Source organism: Typopeltis vanoorti, chromosome 5 (genome assembly GCF_054136105.1).
Source record: "Typopeltis vanoorti isolate ZY-2024b chromosome 5, IOZ_Tvanoo_1.0, whole genome shotgun sequence".
Classification (NCBI taxonomy): Eukaryota; Metazoa; Arthropoda; class Arachnida; order Uropygi; family Thelyphonidae; genus Typopeltis; species Typopeltis vanoorti.
The window spans coordinates 168,336,631-168,354,544 of NC_143553.1; the positions used below are offsets into that span (position 1 = coordinate 168,336,631).

Genomic DNA, 17,914 nt, shown 5'->3' on the forward strand with positions numbered 1-17,914 from the left:
ACAGGCAAACCGGCCCCGTGAACATACACGGATTACAGTCATGAATACTTATGACAACATGTGGAAGAGATAGGGTCCTCACCACATGTCGTTACTCCCGTAGTTAACCAAGAGTCACATCATGGTAGTCAGCCTCCTAGATAGGAGACGACACATGAATGGGATAGGAATAAAGAAACATAAATGCATTATTAGTATTTGTATCTCTCTTACTGTATTATTATTATTATTATTATTATTATTATTATTATTTAGATCGGTATCTCCGTGGAATCTGAAACTGTGGAATGTGTTAAGAACAATGGGTATACCAGAGCATTTCATTATCCTTCTGAGGAATCCTTATTATCAACAAGAAGCTACTGTCCAATCAGATCTTGGAGAAACTAAGTATTTCACAATACTGTACGCAAAGGGGTGCGATAAGGATGAATTTTATCTCCGTAACTGTTTAACTTGTACAGCGAATACATTTTAAGAATGGCAGGGCTGGAGGAGTCTTCAGATGAAATCAAAATTGGTGGAAAAAATATTAATAATTTGAGAAATGCAGATGATACCAGCTTCCTAGCAGAATGCAAAGAAGATTTGAAGGAACTTCTTATGAAAATTAAAGAAGAAAGTGCTAAATATGGTATTAAACTTAACCTCAAAAAGACAAAAGTTATGGCAACATGTGAACTTAATGATTTTGAAGTAGAATGGGACAAAATGGAAGCAGTTAACAATTTTGTACTCTCTTAGGATCCCGAATTGATCTTCTTCTTCTTCTTCTTCTTCTGCAGCTTCTTCCACATTAGTGGGGTCACTGTTTGTTATGAGTCTCCTCCACACCTTCCTGTCTTGGACTGTCACCACATCAAAGTTTTTCATCCTAAAGTCCTCTTTTACCAGCTCCCTCCATCTCTTCTTTGCCGCCCAAGCTTCCGCCTTCCTTGCACATCCATCTGCATGACCCTTCCCACATATTCGTCCTCTCTCCTCATCGCAGGACCAAACCATCTCAACCTTGCCTCCTGTATTTTCGCTCCTAAGTTCGTAACTTTCACCGTTCCCCTTACATAGTCATTTCTCAGACGATCCTTTCTGGTCACACCGCACATCCACCTAAGCATTCTCATCTCTGCTACTTCCATCCTGCTGATGTTATTTTTCCTCAGGGTCACAGTTTCTATACCATATGTCATAGCTGGCCTCACTACTGTCCTATAGATTTTGCCTTCCAGATTGATTGGCACCCTCTTATCGCATAACACTCCAGCCATCTCCCTCCAGTTCTTCCAACCCGCTTGTATCTTGCATCCCACTTTCTCTCAGCTCCTCGATCTTCTTCCACTATTGAACCTAAGTATCTAAAGTCTCTCACCTTCCTGATGACATTTCCTTCCAGCTTCAGATCTGTCTCCTGTCCACCGCCCACTGTGCAACACATATACTCTGTCTTACTTCTGCTCAGTCTCATAACTCTCTCTTCCAGTACTTTTTTCCATCTTTCCAGCTTAGTTCCCGCATCTTCTCTTGAATCTGCACACAGCAAGATGTGTGCAGATTCAAGCATAAAACATTGTCCAAGGCGCATCTTCTCTCACCTCTTCTCTTACCACCTCCATCACAATATTAAACAGAAACGAACTTAATGCTAACCCCTTGATGCAAGCCAACTGTTACTTGAAAACTTCCTGTCTGTCCCAGACAGATCCGAACAGTTGTCTTCACATTTCTGTACATTTCCCGCACCAGCCTGACATATTTCTCCAGAATCTTCTTCTCCCTCAGACACCTCCCGACTTCTTGCCTTGTCACTCTATTGAATGCTTTCTCCAGATCAATGCATACCAGATGTAGCTCCCTTTGTTTCTCTCGATACTTTTCCATCATCTACCATAACCCAAAGATAGCATCTGTAGTTGATCTACCAGGCATGAAGCCAAATTGTTCCTTTGCAATCTCCACCTCCTTCCTCAATCTACCATCAAGAACCCTTTCTAGGATTTTCATTGTGTGGGACATCAACTTTATTCGTCTAAAATTTTTACAGTCTTGTGCATCCCCTTTACCCTTGTAGATGGGGACAAGAGTACTCTCCCTCCCTTCCTCGGGTATATTTTCCTATTGGCAAACTTTCATGAACAGGTCCCACAGCAGGTCAATTCCCTCTTCCCCAGTGCCTTCCATGCCTCCACTGGAATTCTGTCGGGCCCACCGATTTTCCATTTCTCACCTTCTTCATGGTCTCTGTCATTTCCACTCTACTGATGTTCTGCACCATCCCCTCAGAAGGGTGCCCATCGTCTCTGTGAGTCCTTCCATTTTCTTCATTCAAAAGTCCCTGAAGTATATTTTCCATCTGTTTCTTATATCCACATCCCTCTTTAATATCCTTCCTGCAGAGTCTTTGATCTGTCTCACATGCATGATGTCCTTTGATGCCTTATTTCTACATTATGCCAATCGATAAATCTTTCTCTGTCCTTCCTTTGTTTCTAATTGATCATATAGATCTTGATATGCCATGGCCTTCGCCTGTGCCACAACTGTCTTGGCTTCTTGCTTTCTCTCTCTGTACACCTCTCTGTCCTCTTCCACTCTTGACTCATCCCACTTCTGCTTTGCCTTCCTCTTAGCTGTCACTGCCACTTGTATATTATTATTCCACCACCAACCCACCTGCTCTCTAATCTTTCCAGATGTTTCACCAATCACCTCGATTGCGCAGCTCATGATTACTTTTGAATTATGTTTCCACCAATCTTGTACACTTTCCAGTCCATCCGGAATCCTCTCTAACACCCTCTCCCTAAGACGATTCCTCACACTCTCCTCTTTTAAGCGAAACCGCTTAATTGTCTTCATCCCATGGCATCCAGAGGTTTTTATCTTCGATTTTATTTTAAAGTCTGCGCGCAGCAGTCGGTGTTGCTGTGCTATTGTTTTGTTGGAATTACTTTACAATTTGTCACAAACTTGAGATGTTTTCTTCTAGTCAAAATGTAGTCAATTTGTGAACTGTTGTTACCACTACTAAATGTTATCAAATGTTCTTCCCCTCTTGTAGAAAAACGAGTTCACAATTGCCAGATCAAACGCTACTGCAAAGTCCACAACCCTCTCTCCTTCCTGGTTCATCATTCCCATTCCATGACCACCATGCACCATTTCATAATCTCTATTCTGTCTCCCTATGTGTCCGTTCAAGTCTTTTCCTCCGACAATCACCATCTCATTTTCTTCCAGTTCCTTCATTTCTTCATATAACACGTTCCAGAACTCATTTTTCTCCTCTGCTGTACAACCAACTTGCGGGGCATATACACATAATACGATCACTTACGATCCAAGACCCAATTTCATTCGCATGATCCAGTCATTCATGATCCCGAATTGATAGAGATGGTTATTGTATTGAAGAAGATACAAGAACAATATTACTTGGAAAGAAATCAATGACAAATTTAAGCAAAATCTTTAAAGATAAAGATATTAGCCTCGCAACAACAATCAGAATCGTGAAAGGAATGATATTAGCTGTAGTACTGTATGGATGTGAAAGTTGGACCCTGAGAAAGAGTGAAAGAAGGAAGATAGATGCATTTGAATTATGGGTTTGGAGATGCTTACTAAGAATACCATGGACTGCAAAGCAAACCAATAAATCAATGATAGACTAATCAAAGAAGAATAAAGCCAGATTGTTCTCTCGAAGCTATAATCTTCAAGCAAAAATTGTCATACTTCTGACATATCATGTGAGCAAATGACAGTCTGGAGAAGATGATGATGATGCTTGCTGTAGTTGATGGAAGCAGAAGAAGACCAAGCATTAAATTGGTGGATGGAGTTAAAGAAGCAACTGGAATGCGCTTGGAAATTCTGAAAGATATGGCCAGGGATAGATCTTAATGGAGAATGTATGTTCATAGAATCACCAGGAGCCAAAAACTACTCGATGGAACATAACAACAACAAATCTCCGTGGAATCAAAAGACATCGCGGAAAACCCACTAACCATTATGCAAACAATACCAATCATATGAGCCTGTGTAGTGAGTGGAAGTGTCATTTACACTCTCAGCACTAAACCACCCGAAGATAGACTTAAATTCAATTCTAGTCGCCGACTAGAGAAACTTTTTCTGTCTTTTTTGGCCGGTTCCCGAGTTAGTCGATCTCAGGTCAGGGCAAGCAGGTTTTTTCGCCCAGAAACGTGCTTTTTTTTCCAAAGACATTTTAGCAAAATTTCTTAGCAAAAGTTCAGTCAGTTCCGTTGAAACTCGACCAGTGAACACACTATTTCAGACATGAAAATATTGTGTTAGGGTTAGGGACCAGGAAAAGGCAGCACTTGTTCAGCAGTCTCTTCACTGTGGGCTGTTTAAATTAGTGGTAGCCTTGGGCCAGCTATCTCTGATTGGCTACCAGTGGAGATTCAACTGCCCACTCCCACTCCCGTATAGGGAGTAAGCGAGGCTAAACAGGCCTCGCTTACTCCCTATACGGGAATAAAAGGCATTAGCTGATATTATTACCTATCATACATCTCAAACCTATTCACTGTTGGTGCCCTCACAACCACCTCCAGCAATTTATTCCACAACTCACGTTCTCCAAGTAAAGTACCTAGTCCACACACCCTAATTAACCACAATTTTAGACAACTTTAAAGTGTGACACTTATTCTCTCCCTGCTCCAGCATGTATTGTATACTTTCCTTTGTGTCAATCTAACAGAATCCCTTTAATAACATAACTTTCTATTATATCCACTCTCCTCTGCCTGTCAGATAAACTCAGCAACCCACCCACCTTCGATGAATGCTTATAGGGAACATTCCATGAGGTTAGTCACTCATCTCTCATTTCTTTCCACCACTTCTTCATTCCCAAGAAACGCAGTAGACAAAATCTGTGCACAGTACTCAGCATGTCGATGAATCATAGCCTTAAAAAAGAGGGATAATAACTTCCCTATATTTACTTGTTAATGCGTTCTTTCACAACCAAGTAATGCTCTGAGCTATTTTGCCAATTTGCAATATGTCCAATGATTTTCAAATCTTTATCCACTATCATCCCCCAGATCCATAGCTTCATCAAATTTGTGTAAACTAGTACCATCAATATGATACAAAGGTGTAATATTTCCATCCCGAAGTGCATCACATCACCCATTTTGCAACATTGAATTGACTACCATTGTCATTTGACCGCACTGCCAATTTATTTAAATCATTCTGTAAGATATCTACATCACCTTTGTCAACTATTTTCCTCAATAGTTTTTCATCATTAGCAAACAACTGAATGTCTCCCCCTCTCCATAAAATCTTCTGCTATATCATTAATGTACACATTAAAGAGTAGCGTTCGTAATACAGAGCCCTGGGGCACTCCAATAATCACCCGCATTTGCCTTGATTCCACTCCACCATCTATACACCACCCTCTGATGTCCGCCTATCAGCCACTCCTTTATCCATGCCACCAACTTCATACCCATTCCCGATTGCTCTCACTTATGCAACAGTTTTCCATGCGGTATTCTGTCAAATGCTTTTGCAAACATCCAGTAGTATCATGGTGTGGTGATTTCCTTTATCCAATACTATGTCACCTTATTATAAAATGTGAATTAATGACTGGGGCAGGAACAACCTTTTACAAAGCCGTGCTGTTTGTATAGAGCAGGGTTGGCCAGCTACTCGTCCTTTTGGAGCCAAAATAATCCTGGAAGACTTAGAAGAGCTGCAACATTTGATCAATGTGATAGTAGGGGAGTGAGGGTGTGCATGGCGAGGTTGTAACGAACTTGTAAGAACTGTTTTGACTAATTACAGTACACACCTAATTTTAAGGATCTTACTAAGAAAATGGATACAAGGAAGGTCGCTACTAGTAAATAAGTAACTAAAATTATTGTGTTACGATTTTAAAATTATTCTACCGTAATTGTTCAAAGTAATTTAATATGTTTCGAATTAAACATTTTATTGCAGTAATTTTTATTAACCCTGCTTTCTCTCTCTCTCTCTCTCTCTCTTCTTTTTATTTTATTTTGTTCATGTTTTTTGTTGTCTCCTTTTCTATTTTTTGTTTATTTTTTCCTGGTAGATCGTAAAGAACTGCGTGGCGCCTGGCCGCATGCATCTCGTGGTCACCCCTGGCGTAGGGTATCATATTTCTATTCATCCATTGCTGAATTTTACTTCTTTTAACCAACTTTTTCAATATTTTAATCACCACTCCAGAGGATTAATTCATCTGTTAATTGCTACTTCTATCTTGTAGCCACCTTTAATTAAGGATGGAACATTGCCAGAGCTGAGACTTAGATTAAACAACTTCGTCAGAGGCATTGCCAGTTCACTTGCACATTCTCGTAGCAAACGAGCTGACATATCCTCGAAGCTCATTGTTGTATTCACACTAATATTTTTTTAAAAAAAGTCAGATAATGCATTTTATCTAAGGGGGAAGTTCAATGTCCACAGGTAGCCAAGACAATCACAAATTATACAGTATATGGCATCCGGAGATGATGAACTGCTGATATTTCGTGGTACCTAAACCTGACACTGTGCTTTACTGTCTGGAAATAGTCTGTGTGTTCTATGGTCTATTTTCTTGAGTTAACGGGACGAGAAAGGAGAGTTTCCGGATGAAACCCGTTTGCCCGTGCCAGAGATAGACTAACTCGGAACCGGTCGGGAAAAGGCTTAGTAAAGTTCTAGTCGGCGACTAGAAAAGAATTTATGGTGCTCTTTCTTCAAGCGTCTAGTGCTGTGGACCAAGCATGCCGCTTCCACTGAGCTACTCAGGCATTGATATTTTTCCATGTATTGAAAAAAATGGTCTTGCACTTCAGTAACTGCAAAATCACCACCTAGATTATTACGTACCCTATCCTTGCAAAGTGATCACTTAGTAATTGCACTATTTTATTCTGTAATAAAACCTTAAAACGTCCAGATATACAGAATACAGAACACTATCACACACATGTTCAAACTTTCTGATTATAGAATTGTCTTCACTGGTGATTCTAAATTATTAAATCAACTAAAAATAACAGAAAATAAAACAATCCATGACATTCAACATTTGCAATTTCGTTTATCACTTCCCTTTAGCAGCTCCCTAACAACAACAACAAAAAAAAAAAAAAACCTTCAACCAATCAAAATACATTAACGCCATTGACACACTCTATGTAACGTACACTGAAATTTCGGTCTTTTAATCTGTTGATGGTTGTACCGAAACGACCTTATGCTATCCCTATAAATTGATTTCATCTTCATAATTCATTTGTATGGTGTATTTATGTTTTACTTTCGAGGCCTTCACATTCTTAACTGAATTTTAAATAGCGGTAAGTTCAAATCATTTAGGTAAGGAACAAAAAAATAACCAAGAGTTAAAAAGTAGAATAGTGTGATGTGTGAGGGATAAAGAAAAAGAATCAATATCTAAATCATACATCACTATTTAATTTTGATATTTTAGTAAAGTATGAATAAAGCATGACTTGAAGTTTTGCGCCCCTTCATGGCTTGTGCCCTAGGAGGTTGCCAAGTTTGCTTAAATGGTAACGGCGGCCCTGCTAGTCACCTTAAATTTGGCAGATTCGCAATCCTCATATTTCACTTTCCGTTACCTGTTAGTCAGCCAACCACTTGTTCAAGTCAAAAGTGAATATTCAAACCCGATATCTTCCATTTTATTCAACACCTTTTCACATGGTATTCTCTGAACTGCCTTAGTCAACAACCTAACAGTTTCATAGTTGATTCATTCGCTCTATCTATCTCAGATGTAACCTTATGTAACCATAAAATATAAGAAAATTGTCAAGATAGGACGCTCCCTTAGAGAACCCATGTTGTTCATTGCATTTCTCTATGTAAGTTCTTCCCAGATTTTATAAAATCTTCACCACCACTGCAGAGATACTAGCGGGTTGAAGTTTGACACATCAGTTTTTGCACCAGTCTTGTACGACGGGACTCTCATGTACATTAATTTCATTGCTGTTTGATCGTTCCTGAACTGAGACTCAGATTACAGAAAGACACTATTTTTCATAAATTAAATAACAAAAAGATGAATCGCGATAACTTGGCGCGGGGGAATAATCATATGAAAGTTAGGTGTATTTTGGAAAAATTGGCACTGAGTGTAGTTATCCAATACAAATGAGTGGCGCTGTCAGCGGTATATGCAAGCGTGCCATGTCATTAAAGTGGACGCTCTGGAGTGGTTTTCCATTTGTGCCTAAGGGAGAACGAGACATTTCGTGATAGCAAAATTCTTGGATATGGCTGTAAGACATTACTTAACCGATGAATTCAGGTGGCGAGTCATCGTAACACTAGAGGCCGCCAAAGCCAGGCTTAAGCAGCCAGAGTTTTGCACGAGAGTCGTTCGGTAGTTTACAGACTGTTGAACCAATTCCATCAGTCACAGATTCCAGAGAGAGATCGTAAAGAATGGCCAAGGGCTCCAACCGCATTGGGTAACCGATGTCTCCAATTTATCTGCTCACGAAAACATGAATGCTACCTGCAGTTATCTACGATCTGACATAGCGTCGACTACAGAAACATTGGTATCCGCTTTCAGTGTGCCAGAAGGCTTCACGAAGGTAGTTTGTATGATGGGCGACTAGTTGCTGCGTGTCCTTATCCCCACGCCACAGAACAGAGCTTTTGAAATGGGTCAGGCTCCACGACAACTGAATCCAAGAGCAATAGGGGTCAGTATTGTTTACAGACGAGTCCATATTTTCTCGTCAATCAGATACCAGACGTGCTCTGATTTGAAGAGAAGAAGGGGCAAGTTATCATCCTCTGATATCAGTAAAATCCATGGAGGTAGTGTGATGGTCTGAAAAGGCATCTCATTGGGTAGACCTACCGACCTGTATGTATTTCCAAGTGGAACCAGATTGCTGCAGTTTATTGAGACGAGGTCCCGAACATTTATCGTGGACCAATGTGAAACCACCGCTGCTCACTGAAGGCCTGACATTGCCTTCAGTGAGCAGGGGTGATCTCACATTACTGAGAAAAGGTACACCGTTCCTGACGATCCGCCCTTTCCACTTATGAATGCGCTATCTACTCGCAATGCCATCTATCCGCCGTCTACCTGAAATGCCAGCTACAGCTCATCAACGTTTTGCCTCTGTTTGATGGAGTGTAGACATGGAGGGATGTGGAGAACTGGAGTTTCTTGGAGAAAAAAAGCTCTGGTGCTCTCCCTGTAAGAGGTCAGAGAATTCAAGCACCTTCAATTAAAAAAAAACAACAAAAGTCGACATAAACAGTCCCCTCGTCACGACGAGAATCGAGCTCAGATGTCATCCATTCACAGACGTAAGGTCCCTCGTTCCTCCAAGTGCAACGGCATTGCTATTGGTCGCAAAGCATGCATTGCTGTTGTGTACATCATCGACGAATTGGCAGAGTTCGCTTTTCAAGATGCAGTAGTTCGCGTGATGTGAACTGTCCCATCACACGAACAGGTCCGCCGAATATAAAACATGCAATTATTCTAACCGTGTTGTGTTTGTTGACGAATGAATTTTGTTCTGTTTTTGATAAACAATCCAGGAAATTAGATGAGACTTCCATCTCCTGGTATATGTGGGGGTGGGCGGGAAATCTATCAGCTCTTCATTGGAATGCAACAACTTTCTTCCCGATCCTATCTGTTATGTAGGAAGTGATAATTTTTTAAGGAAATTGCCAACTCTCGTTACTCCTGTCATTCGCTTCGGCTATCCAATGTTGCTACTTTAAAGTAAAAGGAAGCAACGTGAGATTGTGCAGGATGTCGCGATGCCTCCAGACATGTTTTGAACGTGATTGGTGTTTCATCTCTTTCCAGATTTTATAAGCTCTATTTAAAAGTCTTCCTTTTTTTCTTTTGCTTTGGCTACCCAGCAAGAAAAGTGTCAACGAACTTGATTTCCACGACACCTGAATGAACTCCGAAACCATTAGAATGCAGCACAGCAAAGCAGAAAGAAACCGAAAGCGCATTAAACATTCATTCTGTTCTATTTCCCAGCAAAGAGGGTTGGGGGAGAAGACATTTGTAGTAGTTACGGGGAATTTAAATGAAAGGAAGAGAAAATTTTGTTAAGTTGTTTTAAAATTCATATGTATATTCATTCTCTCTCTCTCTCTCTCTCTTATTACTACAAAAAACCCTAATTTACGGTCTTCAGCCTTTCCACCAATTTCCACTCTCATCCATTCTCGTCATGCTACGTTAAATAGTTTTTATCTTTTTTTCAATTTGATTTTCCTTCCAAAATGGAGGAAAAGAAATTCGGATCAGCAACGTGAACAGGGAGGACACCGAAAGAGCGCAGAACAGTTTCTTTGAGAAAAGAACACGTTTAAGGCGGGACTGCGGAAGAGCTGACGGAATTCTTAACTAATACGAGTAGAGATATTCGGAACCTTCGCAGCTCAGTCGGCATAAACAAAGCCTTTGGGTCGAGATGACCTAGGTCTTTCTGACTCAAAGGCTTCGATTCCTGTCTGTGACATGATGAACCTTTATCGCGTCTTTTCATAAGGAGGATCACACGTCTTAAGAATCGAATTTGTCCAATCGATTGACTGCTCCATAATTTTCTTCTGACTACCAAATGGCTCCGCATATGAAAAGCATTTGAAGCATCTCCGCAGTCACTGAAGGTCTTTCATTACACCTTCCCTCATCAACTTTCCTTCTTCGTTATTCTTTATTCTTCTCTTCGTTATTCTTTTTTTTCCCCTTCCATGATAATCATCAGCGGTGTCCACGAGTGGAGTGCATTTACGCTGTGGCACTTGTAAGCTGAGGAATCGAATTTAATATGGCGTGGACGAGATTCGTTTCTCAGTGTAAGACCGCCATTTCCTGCTATTGAAGATCTTCATAAAAAGCTTCCACGCTTGGGATCTATTCCAGATCAAGATTCGAGATGACTCAACCGATCCATGCTACTAAACGTGGAATACGTTTAAAACCTTTCGAGTGGAAATCAAATTTATAAAATTGAATGCACTTTTTTAGTGATAGTCTACCCAGGAAAGGTTTTAAACCTATTGCACATTAACACCTTGGGTAGGCAAGGCGTTGTATAATCCTCAAGCCCTGCTCTAGAGATCAAACAGGTAACTTTTCAAAGCCATTTCAGGCCTCCAGCAATGATGAGGGTGTCCAGTACATGCCACGAAATTCATTTGTCAACTAAAATGATACCTGGAGATCTTTTTTAAAATTCTGGACAGGATAGTAGGTCTGCAGGAAAAAAAAAGATCAGTACATTCGATTCTAGTTAGTAATTTTTTGGGGAACTGTTTCGTAACTTTAATTTCTGTCTTTTTCAGCCGATTCCAGAGTTACTTAATCCTTCGCTCAGGAAAAGAAAGTTTCTTTTTGGAAGAAACTGAGGTTTTCAATCCAATAACTCAGCAGAAACTATTTTAGACACATATAAGCACACACAAAGAAGAGGCTCCCTCTTATCAAGCACGTTGTGTGAATTGCGTTCGGCTTCAGTGAAGGTGGGAGATGAAGTCGAACCGATTTCTGAAAGCGGGGCTAAAGGAAAGCTCCTCGGAATGAAAAGGCTTTGGAGGATTTTTTTTTTAAAGTTCTATCACTTTTTTATGCGTTCTAATTGAATAATCATTTTCGTGACTATAATGGGGACTTAAAAATGGAGATTGTAGAGGATCAGAATTCGCTTTACGAATATAGTCTGGGAATAACACCAATTGGCGAGAACGATTAGAATTTTTATTACGATATCTCCCCCTCCCTACTTTTTACTGTTGCCAATACTTACCATCTCCCCACTAGTTCTGCTAACATCAGCAATGCAAATATTAAAATAATAATAAAAAAAAAATCACTTTCGTCCTATCTTCAACGGGAGTCGCGTGCTGCCAATCTGAACGCATTTCTGCATCATGTTAGACGGAAAAGGATGTTCCAAAATATTATTCCAAACCAGTATTCGCATTTGTATTTGTGTGGTTTCGATTACTTGAAATGTTAAAAACTTCAGTTTCTTCCGGAAGAAAAAAGTCCTGCAGCCGAAATCGACGACTAAAAAATAAAAATGGAAAAAAATAAAAAGGAAAAAGGCTCCTGCATATTCTTCCGCATGGCGTCATGCTACAAAGGAATTTTCACGATTTACTAAGAAATTTATTCTTCATAGTGAATTACGAAGAGTGGTCGGTGCCTTTATTTTCGTAAACTGTGGTTCACCTTTTAGGTCAAAATCTGCGACGAGCACTTCGCAGTCGTGCAAATGCCATTTGAATCCTGGTCCAAAATCTTCTTGAGTTGTGTTATTGAAGTTGCAAAAATCATCGCCAAATTTTAAAGCTTTTTTTTTTTTTTAGATTGACTTGGGGAAGGTGTATTAACGAGCAATTTTTCACACAGGGAAGAAGGGTCGAGACCACTAAAGTCTCTTACATCACACGTGGCGATCCCGCATTGTTTCGTAGTTCTGGAGTAAAATTCCGGGATTTGGGATTAGGGAAAAAAAAAAAAAACGAATTTCAGAAACGGAAGATTCTTCGCAGCAGAGAAGGAAGGCGTTCGTTTCTGAACTTCATGCAAGCGGAGGGTCTTCCATGTAGGCAAGCATTTTCACCGAGTCCAATTTCTTCTCATGAAGTCATTTCCAGAGAAATTATCGCAGTATTATTACACTTCATTTATCGGAAAAAATATTAGAAATTATTGTTGTATTTATGATATGCATAGGATTATTGTTGTATTTATACGATGCACCAAATTTAATGTATTAATTAATGCACAAAAAATTCTGATTTTAAGAAGTTGCATTTACACAAATGTGACTCTACGCTTCTGATTCGCTGTCTCGATGGGGGTAATGGATTAGGAGGGTAATGTCGCGTGTCAGGAGGAAGGAACACCACGAGGACAAAGAATAAACTGCTTCCGAATTCTAGACCAGTTGATTAACATGTGAGAATCAAGGACTGTGCAGGATGTAGGAAAAGGGAATAAACAACAATAATAATTATTTGAACAACAGACAAACAGATGTTATTAGCAAAACGCAAAACTTGCAATGTAGAAATCTTCCACACAAGGGCAGTATTTTGTTTTTATTTTTAAGTGACTTCTCTCCCACACACGAAGCTTGAAAACCTAAAAAAAAAAAGTTGCAGCTATATCGTATATTACTGCCGTGAATGGACAAGAGTTAAATAATCCGGGAGCTTTGTCCTCGAGAACCAAACATGGACTTGTTTCACATCAGCAACAACCTCGGGCTTCCAAGAAGGAGGAAGGCAGTCTAGCAGCGGGAGATGAAATTCATCTCCCACTCGAAGAGACACATTCGTGTCCGTAGTAGGATTCGAACCCTATCCACAGTCCGTGATTCAAATTCATTGGCCAACCCAGCTGGCTTTTTTCCCACGCAGTAGGACTTGCTCGTTCAACTTCTAACTCAAGAATCAATAAAGCTTCCTGCCACGCTAATAAAGATTAAAATTTAAAAAAAATGCGAATAATATAATAACTACAAGTTCAATCATTTGTCATTTACATTAAAAAATATTTGAACTTGAAAAATTATTTCTTGCTCAAATATTTTTGAAGTTGATTTTATCAAATTGCGATTTTTTTGAATTACCAATTCACACAGATGGTTGGGGTTAATAGCTAGAATGGTGACTGTTGGTATAACGAACGATGGTAAAAATAATTTTATTGGCGTCTGAAGCTTTATATTTTTACCCACGTTGAATATAAATTTATAAAGCTGATTCTACATTTTAAGCTAATTTCTTTGCCCAAAAGCTGCATCCGAAGTCATATTTTACAAACAGCAATTCAAAACACTTATTTGATACCTTAACGCTTCGGATTGCAGTTCACACGGCAACGTTTGAACTTCAGAATCTGCTTAATTTAAACGATATTCGTGAGTAACCGTTAGAGTGATAATGCAAGTAATGGTGGAGCGAAGTAGTGCGATATATGCGCATAGTATTGCGCTACAAATTATAACCAAAGTTCTTAATTAAATATTGGATCTGCTTCTCCTCGGGAGTGTTCATAAGTTTAGAAAACACCGCCACGGCAATATTAACACAACTATAAAATGCCTAAGGTACGTGGCAGTATTTGTAATTTCTTCTATTCGTCCGTGGCTTTCTGTCTGACCTCTTAAACGAAAGTTAGCTTGAATGACGAAGCGACAAAAGCAGAAGAGGTGAGTCATGAAAAAGTTATCGATTCTTTTTTTTCCTTTATTCGTATAACAGATGTTTTTAATAAAATGTGCTTTCTTTTTTTTAGAATTCTGATCGACCAAAAATGGGTTGCAGTGTTTTGTTTTTCTTTTAATTTTCAAATCCGGTTTGCCGTGGTGTCCACCCACTCTGAACCACTTCGCGATCTCGCCTTTTATGCAGCAAAAAGAGTCAAAAACGGTCTTTTAACCTTTGAAGAGAGAGAGAGAGAGAGAGAAAGAGAGAGAGAATTACATCAGCTATTATAAATTCTCAAAAACCAGTTTACAGAGATGAAAAAGGCTTAATTTTTTTAATCTTCTTTATCGCTAACATTTAGCCCGATCCAACCTTTTCCAGAGAACTACTCTGAAATATTTTTGAAATACTTTTTTTCATTTTTTCTCATTTGAAAATCCTTTAATCCGTTTGCTCCTCCACATATTCTGCAATTCTCCCCAGCAGGTGGACAGGGGACATCGTTCTAGACCAAATTCTAAAGTAACACACACGAGATACTGAACATCGTGAATTGAACAGGAAACTTGTAATCAAAGATGGGAGTCATTCACCTGCTGCGAGGTTGGGTTCGACCTCGATTGAGGTGAAAAGCTCTGATGCCTAATTGCCAATTACACGCCAAAGCTTCGGAAGCTTTCCAATTCGTTTCTGAATTCGCAATAAATGTCTATATCCTATAAACAGATCCTAGCTTAAGTAGATTAGGCTTAGCACGACAGAATTCATTTCACATTGACCGACATCGTGTGCCTTCACCACTTGTGTGCTTCTTTCACCAACGTGTCATCTTATTCTTCTTTACGTTAAGCTACTGTGTTTTTCCGCCGCACGAGCAATGAAGTTATAAGCACAAAAGACAAAAGCGCAGATCTTTTCACTAAACGCACCTAATTACAAGCGACTATCTTTCACAAGCTTAACTAAGAATGGTTCAGATTAGCGTCGTTTCGTTCGGTTGGCCTTTTACAGAATAAACGAGAAGCAATTAGGAGAGAAGTGACACAATACCTGATAGCCCGAGCGAGCCACAGCGCACAGAGAACGAAGTAATCCACTCAGACACTGACTGGACGGAGAATGAGGGAGTGCGAAGTGTGCTGAAAGCAGATGGCCTACTTTCCCCTTAATGGAGAGAGAGAGAGAGAGAGAACGAAAATCTAATCAAGCTAGTTTTCGTAGCCTGAAGGACAACGGGCGAGGATAACAGGTCGCCAAACAAGTCACGGGCTGAGGACGGTTGCTTACAGATTTAGTGCAAGTCAAAACAGCATCGCTGATCCGGAAGGAGAGATGAAATGGGCGTCATCGTAGGCGTGTGTGCGTGTGTGTGAGAGAGAGAAACAATCGGAACAAAAAAAAAATTCAGTTCATTGTCGTAACTGCTATTTTTTTTCTCTTTTTTTTGAGCGCTTTACATTTATTCTAATTCCTTAACATTTGATCTCACCTGAAAACTACGTTTAGAACTGAAAGAGGTCATCGCACCCCCTCATCTCACCCACTTATTGGGAACTGTGAACCAATCAAAAAAAAAAAAAAAGAATGAATGAAACCAGTTGAAATCTGCTGAGTTGAAAAGTGCGTTGTGAATGTTCCAATGCAGATCTTGAAGAGACGAATCTGCACCAAGAAGCTTTCTCGTTGTGACTCGTGCAATTAGGGCTGCGTTTAAGCGAAACCACAAAATTGCTTGTCAGTAATTTGCTCGAATGTCAGAACGACCAAAAAAAAAAAAAAAAAAAAATTGGCAAAATAAAGAGAAAAGATGACGTAAGCATAACTTTGCAATGTAATACGAATCTGTTCATACGCCAGTAATAATCAAACTGCGTCAAAGACATTTTATCCAGGGAAAATTTATTCACGACTTGTGTGACAGATGACGCGCATGACTTTGTTTCACTGTTCCATTTTAAATTAGCCCTCCACTCGATGGTTCTTACGATATTAAATGGATCCTATTAATAAGATATTCTTTAGTGAAACCATTATCCCTATAGAATCGACATTATTAATCTGTTCAATCAGAAGAGATGCCAAAGATTTCAATGAAAAAAAATTCGCGCGACGGCGATTCCATTTTGACTATCAACACTGATACCCAGTAATGCTAATCCATCTGATTATCCGCGATCAGATTTATTTCATAGAGGGAAGCACTAATATCTTTCATCTCTTTCTTCTATATTTATGCTTTAATGTTTATATATTCAATAGAGATTTAATTCGGATGTGCTTATGACACGTCTCAAAGGACTCCACAGAATCCACATACGGACGCCGTGAAGAGTCACTACTTTTTTTATATTTATTATTATTATTATTACTATTATTATTATTATTTTTTTTTTTTTTTTTTAATTTTATGTGACTCCCACTCATGAAAGGGAGCAAACCTGCAATACATTAGGTATTGCAGGTTTGCTGCAATACCTAATTGGGCGAAAGATTTTTTTTCCCTATTTTTTTCTATGTTTTTATTTATTTTTATCTCCAGTCCTGGAACCCTGCTCTAGAGACCAAACGTGGAAAAAAAAAAGTGATTCGCTATACGATGGTGGTCTGGATCTACGTGTCGTATGAGTGGGATGCATAGCAGGTTCTTTATTTAAAGTTGGCGCATCTGCTGCATCTACTCAGGTAGATAGCATCTTTGGAATAGTGTGACCTTCAGTTTCAAAGGTAATTTTGAAATTATCTGCAGGGTTAGGTGTTCGCTTTTTTCTACCCTTAATTAACAGTTCAATGCATGTTTAGCTTTAGTTTAATTTAAATTATTATAGTTAAGTACAGATGCTTGTGCGTGTATCCTCGTGGTGATGATTCTGGCTCCAGAATTCAAAACCGCAGCTACCAGGGATTGCAATTTCTTTTTGAACGCTTGCGCAATTTATAATTTGGTTATTATTTGATTTTCGTTTCGGAATTTTGCAGTTAATTCGTTCAAACCAACACGGAATCCCATGAAAATTCCAAATCCACTATTCATGATTTAGCTCAGGAACTGGATTTTCTTTGAAATCCATAAACAGTTTGGCTTCTTCTTTCAATTCACGACAAATTTTTCGCCATTTCGTTTTTCGACAGCCATCGAACTGCGTAATTAAGTCAAATCGCATTCGACGTGTGTGTTACCAAGTGGGGATTTAAATTCGTTGATTCATCTTACAACAGCGCTGATCGCATTCTCAACATTAACACTCGGAACATTAACTTTCTTGGAGAATCATGCAGTGAAAAACAGTTTTATAAACCATCGCCCTCATCCTTTCCCAATAGGCCAAAGTACCTTTGATGTTTCCCGTCATGCATCTGACGCCATCAGTGGATATTCCGAGTAAGTTATTGCATTCGAGTTGGTGCTTGACCTTTATCCTCTTTTATCTGATATTCAATAAGTGATGAAATTTCCATCTATCTATTCCTCAGATAAGAACAGATAATCGAGTTTATCTGTTAAATCAATGCCTTCGTAAAAGCTAACGAATAGTAATCAAAATCAGATTTTGTTGTTGTTAGGGATGTTTTACACTGACAGTTCTTCAAATTACTATTCGTCGCGATAAGCTTAGATTTTCGTATTTCTTTCTTTTCCCGGGCATGCTGT

At 39.3% G+C, this 17,914-nt stretch overlaps 1 protein-coding gene across 1 annotated transcript in view; it reads right to left on the minus strand.

Annotated features, from left to right (window-relative positions):
* LOC150107043 (uncharacterized) overlaps window positions 1–15,338 on the minus strand; it is a 312,429-nt gene extending 297,091 nt beyond the window's left edge. The window contains exon 1 of the mRNA XM_090393400.1: window positions 15,316–15,338. The gene's annotated coding sequence lies outside the window, so the exon portion shown is untranslated. The remainder of the gene's footprint in view (window positions 1–15,315) is intronic.
* Window positions 15,339–17,914: the final 2,576 nt, after the last annotated feature.